Below are 17668 nucleotides of genomic sequence, written 5' to 3'. Positions count from 1 at the left end.
CAGACATGGACATACAATGTTATTAATGTTTTGTTCACAGATCTAGCTAATAGTTCTGTGAATACTTGTCCTATATTCATGTAAACAGTGAAAATCCATGCAGTCTTAAGTACTCACCACATTCTGAGCCCCTTAGGCAGCCCCTGAGACTCCCCTTCACCTATGTTGCTATAGACAGACTAGACTGGGGATGGTCGCTGGGTACCCAGGCATCAGGGGCCTGTGATGACCACCTGTGAGGTCCCAGTTTCAAAGATGCTGTCCAGTTGGAGCAGCCCTCGTTAGGTACTTCTTAACCCATTCATGTTGTCTCCTGGGAGGAAATTTGATGGTAGGAAGAAGGTAGAGGCAGACGGATCAGGAGCAGCAGAGGAAATGCAGCAGAGGAGGAGAGAAAAACCTTGTTCCTGAAAATGGTGGAGTAACCAGAGCTGCCTGCTTCTGAGGTAAAGATGCTATGAGGTTGCCAGGACTGCTTTTGAATTCCTAACCAGTGAGGAAACTTCTTTATTTTTTTTCTGGGCTCCTCATGGGGTCTTGTTCTGCTGTGTTGAGATACCTTCTTGCCTTCCTTTGTATGTCTACCACGTTCACATCCATCACTGCAAGTAACATAAGACATAGGTTATTTACAACAGGAAACTACCTAAATGATACATCATGATACATTAACCTAGTATATGTTAAGATGACATGGGAAATTAAACAGAGATGACAGAGTTCAAGCTTTGCTTTCCAAAGAGAACAAGTATGAATCATAAATATAAGGATTATAAAAAGATACATTTAATTGTTTGTTAGGACATTCAGTCCGAAATATTTATCCAATACCATATGTGAGGCCCCAACTCATGCATCTTGATGTGTCTTGGTATTTCCGTGACTCTAAATTAGATTCTTTTTTCTGTTTCCTAGATTTCACATTTCTATATCTTTCCACATCTCTTCCCTGACCCCCATTTCCCCTGTTTCTTCCTGGCTTCCTCACCTGGTTAACTTTTTTTTTTTTTCCTGGCCTTGACTACTTTTCTCACCATCAGCTCTAGCTCTGCCATGGTGTTAGTTCTCATTAGGATTTAACTAGAAGTCGGTGCCTACATAACTCCTCAAAATGGATTGAACAATAGATATCTGTGAAATGAACAAAATAACTTATCTTTTCCCATGTACTTTCTTGGTAGGGATGAACTTAGTCATGACAGAGATAAAGCAAAACACATCTACAAAGGCTAAGCCTGAATGATCATACTTACTGTTCAGAAACCTCTAGTGACTCTGTCAGAACTTGGATGGTCTGTGATAGAAGAGTCAGTTGTGTGTCTTTCTACACACAGAAATTATAGTTTTCTTCAGGGCAGAGACAATCTTATTTATCTTTGTATCTGTATTCCCACTGTGCCTTGCATGCAGTAGGCACATAATAAATGATCCTAGGGAATAATCTGAAAAGAGTGAGATGAGTTGCTCATATCAAGTATTACATAGTTTAAAGTTGTAGGTTTGAAAGTCAGTTTCAGCCCATGAGTAGTAGCTTCCAAAAAAGAAAACATCCTCTTATGAAGTTTAGGCAGCGGATGATACTCACTGAGGAAACCATGATTAAGTCTCAGGAAACAGAAATGCAAGATAAGACACAATCTGCTTAATGAATCCGGATGGGTGGGCCTGATATTAAAGGCTTCTGATGTCAAGACCAACCTTAATCATAAACTACACTTTTGAATAACATCCTTCTACTTCTCCATCTTTATCCACTTAAAAATATTTTACCTTGATGTCCTCTTTCTCACACCAACTCTTGGACCTTGTGATATTTTATCAGAGTCTGTAGAAGAATCCATTCCTCAGATTTCCCAAAACTGGGTGAAAGATGTCCTCGTGGAGTCAAAAGAGACTTACATGATTCCGAATGGGATTCTAGTCTCAAACGGCAAATTTCTACCAACCATATTTTAAAAGGGCATGGATGAAAATAATTCAGTAAGCCTATAAATAGAAAATAAAATTAAGAAAAGAAGTCAAATTGTTGCATACTTCCAAAACCAGCCTCCCTTCCCAGCGAGAAACCAGATTTGCTTGGTGTCATAAACTGCTTCCTGCTCTTCAGGGAGCTGCCATTTCCTTGGCTGTATCTACCCGCAAGTGTCAATTCCTGATAACTTTGCTAGAGTGTGATAATACAAAGCAGGGCTCTTTGAGAATTATTTTTAGGGGTTTGTTTTTTTTTTTGAGACAAGGTCTTGCTCAGGCTGGAATGCAGTGGCTCAATCATGGCTCAGTGCAACCTCGACCTCTTGGACTCAAGCAGTCTTCCCACCTCAGCCTCCCAAGTAGCTGGAACCACAGGTGTGTACCACCATGCCCAGCTAATTAAAAAGAATTGTTTTTGGTAGAGATGGGGTCTCCCTATGTTGCCTAGTCTTGTCTTGAACTCCTGGCCTCATGCCATCTTCCCACCTTGGCCCCCAAAGTGCTGGGATAACAGGCACCAGCCACCGTGTCCAGCCTCTAGGTATTTTTTGAACAAGGATGAAAAAGAATTAACAGGGTAGATGATTGGGGTGGGAGGGGAATCTTGAGTTAGCTGTGAGTGACCACTCTTCCTTATTTCTTCATATGCCTAGAGAAGGAGATCATTCATTCATTCAACAAACATTTACTCAGCTCTCCCTATTGCCAGAGACTGTCCAAGGTACTGAGGTTACATCAGTGAACAAAAGAGAAAGAAAATATAAATCCTTGCTTTTACGGAACTTATAGTGTAGTGGGAGAAATTCCTCTTGTCATCTATTTCTTTCTCCCTCGTGATCAAAAGATAAGCTTGTCAGACAAACCCAAGAAAAGAAGAGAAGATTTATTTCTGTCTTTGCCTCTGCTTTTGCCGTCTTTCCTCTCGCCTCAGATGTCCCAAGACTCCATGATTTTCATAGGGACTCCTGTAAATAAAGAAAGCTGAGAAAATAAATTCCCACTATTTGCAGTTTCATAGAAGGATGCCTAGAAGAGGCAGTACTAGCTCTTTCAGGTGGATAAACCTAAGTCATTATTTCTTGCCAGAACCAGACTCCTGTTTCCCACTTCTGCAGAAGACATTGTTTCTTTGTTCCATCAGGCAGCTAGGTGTAAAATCCGGGGCTCATTGTTGATTTCTTTCTCTTTTCAACTTCAAATTAAATCACTGGTCAAGGTCTGTGGATACTATATCCAATGTCATTCTCTTCTCCCATTCCTTCCACCAAACAGTCTAATTTCTCACTTACACTATTGTGATAGTCACCTAACTCCTTTCTCTCTTTTCTCAAATTCAGCCTCCATAACATTGGATTTACCATCCAAGGACCAGCTTTGATCATGCCACCTCCTTGCCTTTCAATAAGCTTTATTGGCTCCCCACTTTAAATATATTCTGATGTTCTTTCAGCTCTGCCCTAAAACATCCTTAACATTTTATCTACAACGTTTAGGTTTTTAAATTTATTATTTATTTATTTTTGAGATGGAGTCTCGCTCTGTTGCCTAGGCTGGAGCGCAGAGGCACAATCTCGGCTCACTGTAACTTCCGCCCCCTGGTTTTGAGGGATTCTCCTGCCTCAGCCTCCTGAGTAGCTGGGACTACAGGTGTGCGCCAGCATGCCCAGCTAATTTTTGTATTTTTAGTAGAGACAGAGTTTCACCATGTTGGCTACGCTGGTCTCGAACTCCTGGCCTCAGGTGATCCGCCTGCTTCAGCCTCTCAAAATGCTGGGATTACAGGTGTGAGCCACCACGCCCGGGGCCAACTTTTTATTTATCCCAAGTTCCTGCCTGATATGACATATAGTGAGACGACATACTTTTCCTGATATTTTCCCCAAGCTTTCCAACAGCTAAACCTTTACTCCCACTTTCCTTCCTTTTGGAATTCCCCATTCACATCACTCCCATTTGAAATTCCACACATGAGCTAAGATGAAGTCCAAACTTCACTTCCTTCCTGAAGTCTTTTCTGACCCCTTACTGAACTGTGTTTCTCCTTTAGCACTCAGTTTATCTTGCAAGGTGGTTAATGCTTGCAGTCTTTTGTTTCTCCTCTCCCCTACTAACAATCAGGTCATTGAGGCAGGTCGCTGACCTCTTCTTCTTTGTGTTCCTCTTATGGCTTTACATATGGCAGGTGCTTTGCAAGTATTTGTTGAATTATGGAATCATGGGGATTTGAAGCACATGTGTGGGTCAGTGAGTGGGGGATGTGTGTTTTTCGTTTGGAGCCAGGTGGGCTATAGGGATGTGTATTTTTTGTCAGGAGTGCTTTAGAGGTCATTTTTGTTGGGCTTGGGGTCAGCCACATTTGATATGTTTCCATTGTAAAATGAGACAGAGAAGCCTAGGCCCATGAAGATGAGAGTGCTGTCTTTGGCTGTAACCCTAATTTATGAGAGGAGCTGACAAATAACTAGTGCTGAATAACATTGCTTAACATTTCCCCCTGGAGTTGGCCAAAAGAGTAGTGGAGAGAGAGACAATTCATGTTTATTGAGTGTCTAGAATGTGCAGTGCAGGCGTTGATTTTGCTTGGTTCTTTTGTTTTGCTTTTGTGTGTGTGTTGGGGGGGGGACAGGGTCTCGCTCTGTCACCCAGGCTGGAGTGCAGTGCTGTGTTCATGGCTCATTGCAGCCTTGACCTCCCAAACTCAAGTCCTCTTCCCGCCTCAGACCCGCTGAGTAGCTGGGACTACAGGCATGCACCATCATACCCAGCTAATTTTTGTGTTTTTTGTAGAGACAGGATTTCACCATATTGCCCAGGCTGGTCTTTAACTCTTGGGCTCCAGTGACCCGCCTACCTCAGCCTTCCAGAGTGCTGGGATTACAGGTGTGAGCCACCGCACCCAGCCTTGTTTTTTTTTTGAGATGAAGTCTCGCTCTGTCACCCAGGCTGGAGTGCAGTAGCACAATCATAGCTCACTACAGCCTCGAACTCCTAGGCTCAAGTGATCCTCCCTTCTCAGCCTCCCAAGTAGCTGGGACAACAGGTGATGTCACCATGCCCAGCTAATTGACAAAAAATTTTTGTAGAGAAGTTATGTTCCTTAGGCTGGTCTCCAACTCCTGGCCTCAAGCAATCCTCCCACCTCAGCCTCCCAAAGCGCTGGGATTATAGGCATGAACCACTGCACCCAGCCCTGCTTGGTTCGTAATGTACAGTAAAAATGATAGTGAACACTTTGGGAGTGCTTAATATGTGTCAGGCACTGCTCTCAGCACTTTCCCTTTGTTAACTCATGTCATTCTTATAACAGCACCGTAAGCAGATGTTATTATTATGAGGAATTGAGATGAAGAGAGGGCAAGTAACTTGACCAAACTGACACAGCTGGTAAGAAGACATTCTGAACACAGGGAATCTGGTGCCAAAGAGCAGCTCTTAAACCTACTGCTATGCTAAATGTCATTCAATCTTTGCAGCCCCCCATAAGGTAGAGGATATAACCTTTACTACACAGATAAAAAAACTGAGTCTCCCAAAGGTTAAACAGCTTCCCCATAGATATACATGCAATAAATGAGCCACCTGGAATGTCAGCTGAGTTTCTATCCAGTGCCACAGGAGCACACATGAGATTCTATTTTTTTCCCCAGTGCAGTCTGTAACAAATCATTATCTTCTTTTAAGAAGAGTCATGAAGACTGGAAGAATTTCCCAGGCTGAGGCCTTGCAAACAACTCTCTAGTGCTAGGTCAAAAGCTTCATCCAAGTGAAATCTTTGTGCCCTCTTCTTTTATGCTGATTATAGTGATGATGATTCAGGCTCAAAAGATTTCCTGGAAATGAGTGTCCAGTTTTGAGTTAATGGCATGACATGCCCAATTGGGTCAGTGAGTGGACTTGCCGGCTGTGAATTCCCGGGAAATACCCTGAGAGTTGGTCACAGTTGGTGAGATAAGGATGTTCCTTTTCTCAGGTTTTTATGCGCATTCTCAGAGGACTTTAGAAAGTCAATTCAATTCATTTATGAAACTGGGAAATGCTCTATAACTTCTGCCCCATTATGTGGTTATCTTTTGATAATGCATCCCAGATGAGATTACGTGCCTATGTGTAGTACTTCTGTGCAGTCTGAATCTCTACAGGCAGTACAGCCAATGGCTGTATCATCTATGTGCACAACTGTCCATTACTCACCATATAATTCATGAAATGACCTCTTTCATTCATTTAGTATCTTGAGAATTATTTTAAAACATAGATTCTCCTCTGTCTGGAAGGTTTAAGTGTGGCCCTGCTTAAACATGGTAGACGAACCAGGTGCCCTGTTAGCCACCTTCTGATTCCCAGAGTTCTATAAAAGCCTGGAGGCAAAGAAAATGAACCTAATTCTAAACTGTCTTTGACAGTAAGAGCTAAAATAGAATAACTATCCAGTTCAGTATCTGTTCCTAGGTCTACTTTGACCAAGAAATGTGTCTTTTTTTTTTTTTTTGCTTTTAATATTGTTTTTAATTGACACATAATAATTGTACATATGTATAGAGTATAGTGTCATTTTAATACATGTATATAATGTATAATGATAAAATTAGGGTATTTGGCATATCCATCACCTCATCTATCAAGCAAATGTGTCTTTGAGAGCCAGATGGGACAACAAATAATGATTGCGGTGGAACACGGTATTTTAAAGGTATACTTATGTTGCTGTTTTGGAGATGCTATTGAGGGAGGAGGTGAGACTGAACTCCAGAGGTGGGAACTCAGACACTGGACCAGATTGAAGACTAGCTAAAATAAGGCCAGGGCAGAAGCAGCTTTCCATAAGATATGCCCACCAGCCTGTCATGTCAGCTTACTACTGCCATGGCAACACCCGGAAGTTATGACCCCTTTCCATGGCAATGACCCAATGACCTGGAAGTTACCCTTTTTCTAGAAATTTCTGCATAATCCACCCCTTAATTTGCATGTAATTAAAAGTGGGTATAAATGTGACTGCAGAACTGCCCTGAGTTGCTGCTCTGGGCACATTGCCTTTGGGGTAGCCCTGCTCCACAAGGAGCAGTGCCTCGGCTGCTGCTGTGTACACTGCTGCTTCAATAAAAGTTGCTAACACCTCTGTCTTGCCCTTGAATTCTTTCCTGGGCAAAGCCAAGAACCCGCCTGGGCTGAGCCCTAGTTTTTGGAGCTCGCCTATCCTGCATCACTATGAATGGAGCAAGTGCCAGTAGGGACACATTTAAAGATAGGCACACATCTGAAATTTCAGCTGGCTAAAGATTAAAAATCTGGATTAAAAATTAATTTATGATAAAATGGAGGGCTAAGAAAAATCTATCAAGTGTGAAGTATGTGGCTGGTTTCTGTGGTTGATTTTTTAGTTAACTCCCAAAGGGCAATCCTCTCCCTGAAATGAACTACTCCAGCCCACCCTTACTCCCAACTGGAGGTGAATTGCTCTTCTCTCTTTGGAACCTTGAAAGGATTTAGCCCTGTAAGGTTGGAGTTGCTGGGAAGATACTCATAGATATATTTGAAATCTCTTGTGTCGCAGGCTTTGAAGATGGCTTGCTGGTGGACAAAGGTAAACAGATATTTGAGTGAGTTTTTCCAAGGTAAGCCTGCTCACTGTATTGCCTTTTTACCCATCTCAGCTCCAGCTTTTTAACCAATATGTTCTAGGATGTCAGAAAATTTGAAAATTTGCCAGTAGATTTGAGAACATTTGAAGTTATAAGAGAAGATAATTCTTTAATTCTTTTAGTTTTCTTTTTTTTTTTCTTTTTCTGAGATGGGGTCTTGCTCTGTTGCCCAGGCTAGAGTGAAGTGGTGCGATCATAGTTCACGGCAGTCTCAAATTCCTGGGATCAAGCAATCCCCCTGCCTCAACCTACTGAGTAGCTGGGACTATAGATGTGCATCACCACACCTGGCCTCTTAGCACTTTTTGAGAGCATTTCACCTAAATGGAAAGAACTCTGAAACTGGCAATAGGTTAAAAAAGGGTACATGGGTGAAAGGCTATGCTGTGAGATGGAGCGCCTGGTGTTTTTTACTTTATGCACTGGTAATGTTCACTGGGATTAAGGAGATGATTTTGTGTGCCTGGTTGTGGTATGACGTTTGGAGAGAATCCCTTAGCTCCATTGTTAAATGTGAGCTTGCCTTTAAATATGAAATTTTGGGGATCTTTCTTTTGGAACCCCTGATTTCTCTTTCTTTATCCAAATTCCACTCACACAAAAAGAAAGAGTCATGGAAATTCTTCCATGGTAGGAAAGCAAGGTCACCTGATATATAGTTCTGGAGATTTAGGTTAAAAAAATGAGAACTGACCCTTAATGGCATGGAAGATGCCCTTAACAGGTTGTGCTGTCTCCAGGGAAATCGGCTGTGTGGTCTTGTGAGAGATCACCACTGGGAGCTTGGGCTTGGGTGCTCGCCGTCAGCAGCAAAGACCCCCTTTCTCCTGTGGTTCTCACCGTTTCCTCTGGAGGCCCCTGTAGCTTTGGTCACTGTGTCTGTTAGGTCCTCCATAAAACAGATGGTAAGATGGAGTTAGGAGTACAGAAGGTTTAATGAGAGGAAAGGCCTGTGAAAGATAGGGAGAAGCAACAGGATAGTGCAGGGAAAGCCTCAGACTGCTATACAGATCTGACTGTCTTGGCCAACCCAATTGGGAGTTCTCAAAGGTTGCCCGTTATCATGGTCCCATAGTCCACCTGCTGTGCTGAGACTGGGAGCCTCTGAGGATGAGCATAGCCAAGACTTAAAAGCCTAGGTGAAGTCTGAAGTTTCTAACAGCTGTAAGCTGTCAGTTAGCTACACTCCTGGCAGCTGCCAGCAAGTGATTTGTTGGAGGGAGATATGAACAGCACACCCCATGGCTGCCACAACTGGCACTGTTATTGGGAGCCTCCTGCTATTCTCAGTCTCACTTTTTCGTCCTTGGACTTATCCAATGTCTTTTTTTTTTTTTTTTTTGGAGATAGGGTCTTGCTCTGTCTCCCAAGCTGGAGTGTAGTGGCACAATCTCAGCTCACAGCAGCCTCTACCTCCCATAATCAAGCAGTTCTCCTTCCTCAGCTTCCTGAGTAGCTGGGATTATAGGCATGCACCACCATGCCTGGCTAATTTTTGTATTTTTTAGTAGAGATGGTGTTTCGCCATGTTGGCCAGGTTGGTCTTGAACTTCTGACCTCAAGTGATCCATCTGCCTTGGCCTCTTAAAGTGCTGGGATTACAGGCATGAGCCACCATGCCCTGCCTATATCCAGTATCTTTATCGTAAGGTGTGGTGAAAATATAATGGATTACGAATCTGACTACCTGAGTACCATTTCCTATTGCTTTGCTAAAAATTTTGGACCTTGTGGACAATTCATGCCACCTTTCTGTGTCTCTGTGAAATCTCCAAGGTCCTTCCTAACCATGACATTTCAAAGTTTATGATTTGTTCCAGGATTTCCAGGATTCAGCATAACGTACCTGTCGTCATCCCTTCCAGGAACTGTGGCTTTTCTTGCCTGGCCCAGGGGTTGAGAATGGTGATGGTTCATGGCCTTCAGTGCTCTTTGGTCTCACCGACTCTTGTTCCTTTTCAGTTTATGTGGATCTGTGAAATGGAAATTCTCCATTCCATGTCCCTGCCTTCATTCCTTCTAGCCTTTGCATTGTTGTAGGCACTGTACTAAATTTGAAGGAAACAAAGATGAAAATGATATGGTCTCTGCCCTCAGGGAAGTCTAGTGGAGGGACCACCATGAACATGCAATTGCTATAGAGTGCTGAGGGTCATGGTCTGCTTGGGTGTTGTGGGAGCTTATGAGGTTCAGGCCATCCTACCCCAAAATATGGCACCTTGGCACTTGAGGAAACAGAATCAGGCCATAGACTCTAGAAAGAATCCTCCTCATCCCTTATCCTCTGAAAAGGGCCATAAAACCTAGCTGAATTTCCCTTAAAATAGGTCATAAGACCCTCGTTCCATAGAAGTCCTCCCTCTACCCAGAGAAAAGGGATATCCTCATGTCTGATGACATAGAGGTGCCAAGAAGAATCTGGACAAACAAGCCTTGCCAATTTCCCCCAGTTTATCACCATTAGATCACACCCTTTTTTTGTCCTCCAGTCATACTTCTGCACGACTGTCCATAAAAACATGCAGGTCTCCATGTTTCTTTGGGTTTCTATTTCTGAAGACTCCCATGTCACATAAAACTTAAATAAATGTGTATGGTTTTCTCTCGTTAATCTGTCTTTTGCTATGGGGGCTCAGTCATGAAACTTGCCATACATGAAGGAATCAATCTTTTCTTCCTTGCAAAGCACTTTAGTATGGGAGTCGGGGGCAGGGATGAAGGGAGGCTGTCCAAAGATAAAGTTGAAGCTGTGATGGATGACTAGGAGTTCCTCAGACAAGTGTGGTGATAGGAAGGGGTGTCACTGAGCAGGTGCAGAGAGGGCATTCCAAGTGGAAGACACACAAGTGCAAAGCTTCAATAGGGAAAGAGAAGAAACTAGAAATTACTTAGAGTGGTAAGGCACAAAGTGGGACAAAAAGGGAAATCAGAGGGTGTTACTTTAGGGCCCCCAATAAAGCCTATCCTCAGGGCAATGGGAAACCAGCAGTGGCTGGAACAGCAGCAACAAAGATTGGCTTTCTCACACCTGCTCCTGACGACCTGACTATGTCCCTATGGCTGTGACTCTTGTGAGCTGTGTTCTCAGGCTGTAGATTTTCAGGAGAGAGGTGGATGTTACTAGGGGAATGTGATTAGCAGGCAGTGGAGATGGTAAGTTTGACTGTCTCAGCAACATTCTGAGGTCTGTTTTTCCTCCTAGGTAGCAGTCACAGGAATTATTTAAATCAACGTCATTTCAGGGTTGAAGCCCCCAGCACATCGTATTGGAAAGTGCACTGGCTGGGGTTAAGAGGCCTGATTGCTCATTGAGGTGGCACCATTTACGACCTTGAATGACACTGCTGGGGGTTCAGAACACAATACCCCAAAATATGACACTGTGGCATTTGAGGAAACAGCAGAAGCAGGAAGGTCTCTCTCACCTTCCCTTGTCCTTCTCCCCTGAAGCAGGTCATAAAATCCAAGAAGTTGTTGGCCTTCCCCTGAAGCAGGTCATAGGCTCCTCATTTGAGAGATACCCTCCCTATACCTGGAGGAAAGGAGCAGAAGACACAGAAATGCCGTGAAGAATCTGAACAAACAAGCCTTGCTAAATTCCCTCCGGCTTATTGCCTTTAGATCACAGCCCCTTGTCCAATCATACTTTCACAGCACTGTACTCTCTTCATCAAACCTAAGAATGAAAACACACAGGTTTCCCTGTTCCTCTGGGACATTGCCAAAGGCTCCTATGTCAGGTAAAACTTTTTAAAAAAATTTGTTTGGAGACAGGTCTTGCTCTGCCACCCAGGCTTGGAGTGCAGTGGCACAAACACAGTTCACTGCAGCCTTGACCTCCCGACTCCTGGGCTCAAACCATCCTCCTGCCTTAGCCTCGCATTTAGCTTGGACCACAGGCACGCACCACCAGGGCTGGCTATATTTTATTTTTTGTAGAGATGGAGTCTCCCTGTGATGCCCAAGTTGGTCTTGAACTCCTGGGTTCAAGCGACCCTCCCACCTTGGCCTCTCAAAGTGCTGGGATTATAGGTGTCAGCTACTGCGCCTGGCCTAAATTTTAACTTAAATGAATTCGTATGCTTTTCTCTTTTTAATCTGTCTTTTGTTTTTGGGGCCTCAGCCACAAACCCCTGAGCAGCGACTGAGAAAACATATTTCATCCCTTACAACTCTGGCAAGTAGCAACCTTTTTCAGTTTACTTACTCTCAGTGCCCTTCCCGCTTTAGAATAAGGTCCGTTGATTGAGTGAGATGCCTTCCCACCTTGTCCAGTGACTTGTGTACCTGGCGGTGGTTCTGGGCGTGTGCTCTACCAGCATCACCTGGGAACTTGCTAGAAATGCAAATGTATTGTGCTCCACTCCAGACCTAGTGAATCAGAAATCCGGCGGGGAGGTGGGGGTGGGGACTTAGACATCTTGTTTTAAGGAGGCCTGCAGGCGATTCTGGCGAACACTAAAGTTTAATAATCATAAATATAGGGTATACTTTAATAAAAATTTGCCGCAGCAAACGGGAAAATACCAATTTAGCTCTGTTTGCTGCAGCTTCGCAGCTTTACCAGGAGAGGGCGCCGACTGACCTGACTTTTGCCTTGCCTCGCAGTAGAGCCCAACTAGAGGGTAAACAGCAGCCACAGTAAGTTCTAGCTGTTGCAGAAATAAATTACAAATACATGTAGGAAAAAGGACTTCAAAAGGCTGCGGTATCAAAGTGGCAGTTAAAGAGAAGGCAACGCTCAGAGTTGCAGGTGGAGCAGCGGCGGCTGCATCAGCGTCTCAAATTGCGAAAACATTTTGGGCTGAAGTATTTCTTTGTAGCATTTCGTGGAGCCCCTTTCCTTTGATATACACTAGCCTTCCGACTTCCCTTTGTTCTTTTTTCACACGTCAGGTTTTATCGCTGACAAGCTCCAACGCGTCAAAGGCGTTAGATCTGAGGGCTGCAGCAGCCTTCGCGGTTCCGCATTGAGCTCCTTCCTGCAGCCCTCTGCGGAGGTCACGGCCACGTGTGGGCAGGGAAGGCCCCCTACCCACTTCCTCATTCGGACCCGTCACCTTTAGCCGGCGACCACCTTTTGATCTCTTGTGTTGCACTTGTGTCCCCCCTGTTTCTCCTCCAGCTTCCCTGGAGTCCCTCATTGTGGAGCTGTTCACGGCCCCAGTCCCTGCACAGCGGGGTTTTGCACGAAAGAGGCCGTGAGGGCCAGAACTTAATACAGCCTTGAATACTGGGGCGGGGAATGGGGGTAAGAAAAACAAAACCTCCCCACTGGTCCTCTTCTCTCTCTCTAGCACTGCATATTCATCTTGACACCAAGTCACACCCCCATCAGGAAGTCTGGTTTTGGGGGTAGTGGGCACAGGACGATTTGGGGGATTTTTGCATTTGTTTGAGCTACAGTGAAACAGAAATATTTAACTCCTGAAAAGAATCAGCATACCAGGTGCCTTATTATACTGTGTGTATGTGCTATTGAGCAGTTTACAAACCTTCCTGCAGTCGTGTTCTGCAGATTTCATCCCAACAGAAAATTGCATCTTCCAAAAAATGTAGTTCAAAATAATAAGGCTTCATTCGTTTTTAAATGACCAGAGCATTTCCTTCTCTCAGGGGAGGGGGGCAGGGAAGGGGATTGTGTGGAGATCTGTACTAGGAAACAAATGCCTATAGGTGTAGGAGAGACATGTTTTATAATTTTAAGAATATACAAGGGACATCTGTTCTCAGTTTACACTGGGATGCTCATATATTTATTCTAAACAAGAAATTCAAATGGAAAAGGCTTCACTGTGCAGGAGAGACAGGAAGAGGAAGAGTGAAATCGTTGAGAGCACGGGTTTTGGTTTTGTGGTGACAGATTCAAGGCAATGAACACACATGATGTTGTGCTCCTCAAGGCCAGGTTGTCTCCAGTGTGTAGTGTATACACATTTAAATGATGGTTTGTAACTGCAGAGTTGTTATCTTGACTTTAGAATAATAAGAAAGAAAATAGAGAAAATGCAAGGGATACTCCACAGCTGTTCTTGATTTGTCATTGTGATACAATCTGGTTTTTTTTTTGTTGTGTAGTTTATTTGTTTTATGGTTTTTGCCCTCCCTCACAATGGTCTAAAATTCTGAAGCTTCTCTGTCACTTTCTGGATAACAGGGAACCATGTCTTCCTACCCTCATTTTGTTTTCATTTCCACAAATTGAGGGTAAAGGTATTTCCCTTCCACTTCATGCCAAGAAGTCAATGCTTGCGGCTGCATCCCCAGAAGAGTGCGACACATATTAGGAGCTCAAGAAACATTTCCTAAATAAATAAACAATCCCAAGGCTTGTGCTCTTTCCACTGTGCCAACTTCCTTTTGCATCTTGATCCTTCTCACATGGCAACACCTTTTCAACACCTTTTCTGGGTAGGGACCTTCCCCCTCACTAACCACCCAGAGGTTAAACTCCTCTTGGGAGTCAGAAGATTGTGCTGCTTGCTCAAGATCCAGATGGCTTGCACTGTGCAGCTCACAGTAGATCTCTTTCATGCCTTCCAGCTGTCAAAATCCCAGTGGGATACCCTGGCTGGTCCTCTTCCAGCTTCTTTCCCTGTCTGACCCCCTTTATAGGCTATATGCCTGGGATCTCCTTGCTCATGTCAAAGTGGGGAAGACGTGGCTTCTGTGGACTTGATGGTCCTACTGAGAAAAGCCAGATGAAACTTCGCTTGAAAGACCAGGGATAAGAAAGCCTACTGGGCATGACAGCATCCAAAATCCATTTGTTGGTCACAGGTTCTGAGATGGTTAATTGTATGTGTCAACTTGACTGGGCTGAGGGATGGCTGGGTAAAGCTGATAAACATAGTTTCCGCTGCTCCACCTGCAACTCTGAGTATTGCCTTCTCTTTAACTGCCACTTTGATACCGCAGCCTTTTGAAGTCCTTTTTCCTATATGTATTTGTAATTTATTTCTGCAACAGTCAATGAGGGTGCAATTACCATTTGAATCAGAAGACCAAGTAAAGAAGGTCCATACTTACCAATGTAGGTGGGAATCATCCAATAATCTGTTGAGTACCTGAGTAGAACAAAGGTAGGGGAAGGAGTTTGCCACCTTTTGCTTCTTGCCTGGTTGCTTGAGCAAGGACGTTGGTCTTTCCCTGCCCTTGTATATATCCTATTGGTTCTATTCCTCTGGAGAATCCTGATTAAATACAAGATTCTTGGGCTCGGTCATTTGAATGTTTCCAGTGGTTTCGCCCAGATTCCTTTTAGCATCTATTTAAGTCATTGTGTTTCTAGTGTCCCATGCCCTGTGGTGAAAACTTCTGGGTTCGGGGGGTTGGGTTGGCTTAGGGCTAGGACTGGGCCGGAAATTCAAGGACACGCTACTTGGCTGCTTCCTCCAGCAGCCCGGGCAAGGCCCTAGAGCCTCCTCCTGAACCAATTTTTCAGCCTGACCTGAAATTCTTGTCCAGAACATTGGACAGTGGGATCTTTAAGCTGGGAGCTTTGATGTTACTTCATGGAGTTTGCCTGTGATGGTTTCCCTTTCACTTTGTAGTAACTCTGAGAGTAGGTTCTAGGAACTAGGTTCTTGCCTGATTCTTTGTGTCTAAGCTCTGCTTATACTGCTGTTCTGGTAACTGAGTCCTAGTCTTGTTCCCTACAGGGCCTGAGCTCCTGAACCCTTTCCCTGTACAGGGATCATGGCTCACTGTAGCTTCAAACTCCTGGGCTCAAGGGATCCTCCTGCCTTAGCCTCCCACAGTGCTGGGATTACAGGCATGAGCCACAGCACCTGCCCTCACCTTCTGGCATTTTTTGATCACCTTCTCTCGCCTGCCTCATGCCCAGTTATCCTGGGACCAGAGTCTTGCTCCTAAATGCTGGACACTGTGCTGGGTGTCTATTTCTGGGTTCTTCTGATACAATTACTTGGATCTCTGAGGCAGTGCTCCAGCTGCCCGTCTACCCTGTTGGATGCAACCGGACTTCATGATGTCAATACTCCCAGGGACTTCTTCCTAGTACTGACTTCACCCAAACAGGTCTGTGTGCCTTCAGGTCCCAGCTGTCCTAGTTTGGCTCATCACTTCAGTCTCACCCCTTCTGACTTTCACATACCTCCAGAGAGACTTCCTTGAGACAGAGTCTTGCTCTGTTGCTCAGGCTGGAGTGCAGTGGCGAGATCATAGCTCGCTGCAACCTCAAACTCCTGGGCTCAAGAGATCCTCCCACCTCAATCGCCCAAGTAGCTTGGACTACAGGTATGTGCCAACATGCCCAGCTAATTTTTTATTTTTTTGGAGAGACAGGGTTTCTCTATATTGCCCAGACTGGTCTTGAACTCCAAGGGCTCAAGTGACCCTCTTACCTTGGCCTTCCAAAATGTTGGGATTACAGGTGTGAGCCACTGCACCTTGCTTAGAGACACTTTCTTTAGAAAAGATTTAGAACACCAATTTGTCCCTAGCACCATTCAGTTTAAAACCCTTCAAAGGTTCCTCATTCCCTTTCAAAGAAAGTTCAAATTCCAAGTTATAATCATCCTTTACCAGACTGTAGTATGACACAGTTTTGTGTAGTGGCTAAGAGCACAGATCCTGGGTTCAGACTGCCTACATTCAAATTCAGGGGCTCCCTTTTAAGCCAGTTGATGTTTCTCAATCTGGGCCTTGGACAATAGCCAAACAGCAGCAGCAAGCCTCTCCTATCTACTTGCACACAGGTGGCACAAATTGCTATGGTTTCTATGACAACTGATGGCTTTTTTCCCCCATTTCATAAAAGCCGCCTGTATGGTGGACAGCAGCATGTGGAAGAAATGTGCTAGGCAGTGACTAGCCTGGTAGAACGCCCAAGCAACGTATACCGCGATTTTATTGTCTTCACCAGTCGTGGCTCTTTGTCTCCGAGTTCTGTCATATACTAGCTGTGTGAACTTGCTCTTGGGACTCAGTTTCCTTACCTATAAAATGGTGATATTTACTCTTAAGGTAGTCAAGAGAATTAAATGAGTTGATATACCTAAAACACTTAGAACAGAATTTGACACATCATAGGCTGTTAGCTGTTATCATTTTTCAGGATTGAATCTCTAGCTGTCCACTTTTACCACATGTTCCACCTAGAGTGAACCACCAGTATTCCCCTTGAACATATCATGGTTTATGTTTATACCTGTTTATGTGTTATTTCAACAACTTGTCTTTCAAAACCCAGCAGGATTTCGGCTTAGGAGAAGTCTTCTTTTGCTTCCTATATGATTTAGATGATTCTACCATACTGCAGAAGCAACATCTACTATCACGCCATCTTTTAACCTGTAATTGACCTATTGTTTCACCTGCAATACAGGAGTCATCTTCAGAGGAAGGGATGCTTCTCAGTGTTTGAGTCTACAGCACCTAGAACAGTGTTTGCAGAGAGTGAATACTCATTCAGTGAAAGGATTCCATTGCTTGTAAAGTTATGATTATGACCTTGGTTTCCTCAGCTATTAAAGGAGACAAGCTTGACCCTCCTTTAGCATGACCCAGAGTGGTTCAAGCCGGGAGCTGCTCTGACATTGACTCAGTCCCTGGGTGGTGATGACTCACTGCTGGGGCTTTACCTTCCAGAGCCTCTTCTGATAGACGGGATTTTCTGAAACTTCTTTCCTCCCATTGGATCCATGATTCCAGCACTGCCCTCCATAGCTCAGGGAGAGGGTGCTTTGTTCTGTGGACTGTGCAAAGACCTTCTTGCTGTAGAATGTGTGACTATGACTGAGCTATTCTCAGAGGCTCATCAGAAGTGCTAGAAGAAATACCTTGATTGTCAGAGACATTTAGTTACCTATAAATATCTCTTTCCTCTTTTACTTAGCAGCAGTAATTTATTCAGAGTAGCAATGAATCCAGCCTAAAGACTGTATTTTCCATACACCTTGCAGCTAGGTATGGCCATATAATTAGATTCCAGCCAGTGAGTTTTACATGGAAGTGTTGGCTGGTACTTCTGGCAAACCTTTGTAGAAAGAGAAGAGTGTGCCTTTTTCCCTCTTTCCTGCTGTTTGGAATGT

The 17668-nt window shown here is 44.1% G+C and overlaps 2 long non-coding RNA genes across 3 annotated transcripts in view; one reads left to right on the top strand and one right to left on the bottom strand.

The window, feature by feature from the left end:
* Positions 1-22: 22 nt before the first annotated feature.
* On the bottom strand, positions 23-12833 carry LOC104001723 (uncharacterized). Of its 2 annotated transcripts, XR_010152994.1 has the most exons (8): positions 11821-12833; positions 11039-11145; positions 9460-9661; positions 8308-8502; positions 2835-2936; positions 1771-1986; positions 1254-1442; positions 23-602 (listed from the first exon to the last, which is right to left on the bottom strand). It is a non-coding gene; the product is annotated as an uncharacterized LOC104001723 (long non-coding RNA). The 2 variants fall into 2 exon arrangements; XR_673658.4 differs by lacking the exon at positions 8308-8502.
* Positions 12834-15724: 2891 nt separating this feature from the next.
* The window catches only part of LOC129144118 (uncharacterized), a 79893-nt gene continuing 77949 nt past the window's right edge, over positions 15725-17668 (top strand). The window contains exon 1 of the long non-coding RNA XR_008548304.1: positions 15725-15872. This is a non-coding gene — a long non-coding RNA (uncharacterized LOC129144118). The remainder of the gene's footprint in view (positions 15873-17668) is intronic.

The sequence above is a fragment of the Pan troglodytes genome, chromosome 1 (genome assembly GCF_028858775.2).
Source record: "Pan troglodytes isolate AG18354 chromosome 1, NHGRI_mPanTro3-v2.0_pri, whole genome shotgun sequence".
Lineage (NCBI taxonomy): Eukaryota > Metazoa > Chordata > Mammalia > Primates > Hominidae > Pan > Pan troglodytes.
Note: the sequence above shows the minus strand (reverse complement) of the source record. Positions and strands in the feature narration are given on the sequence as shown.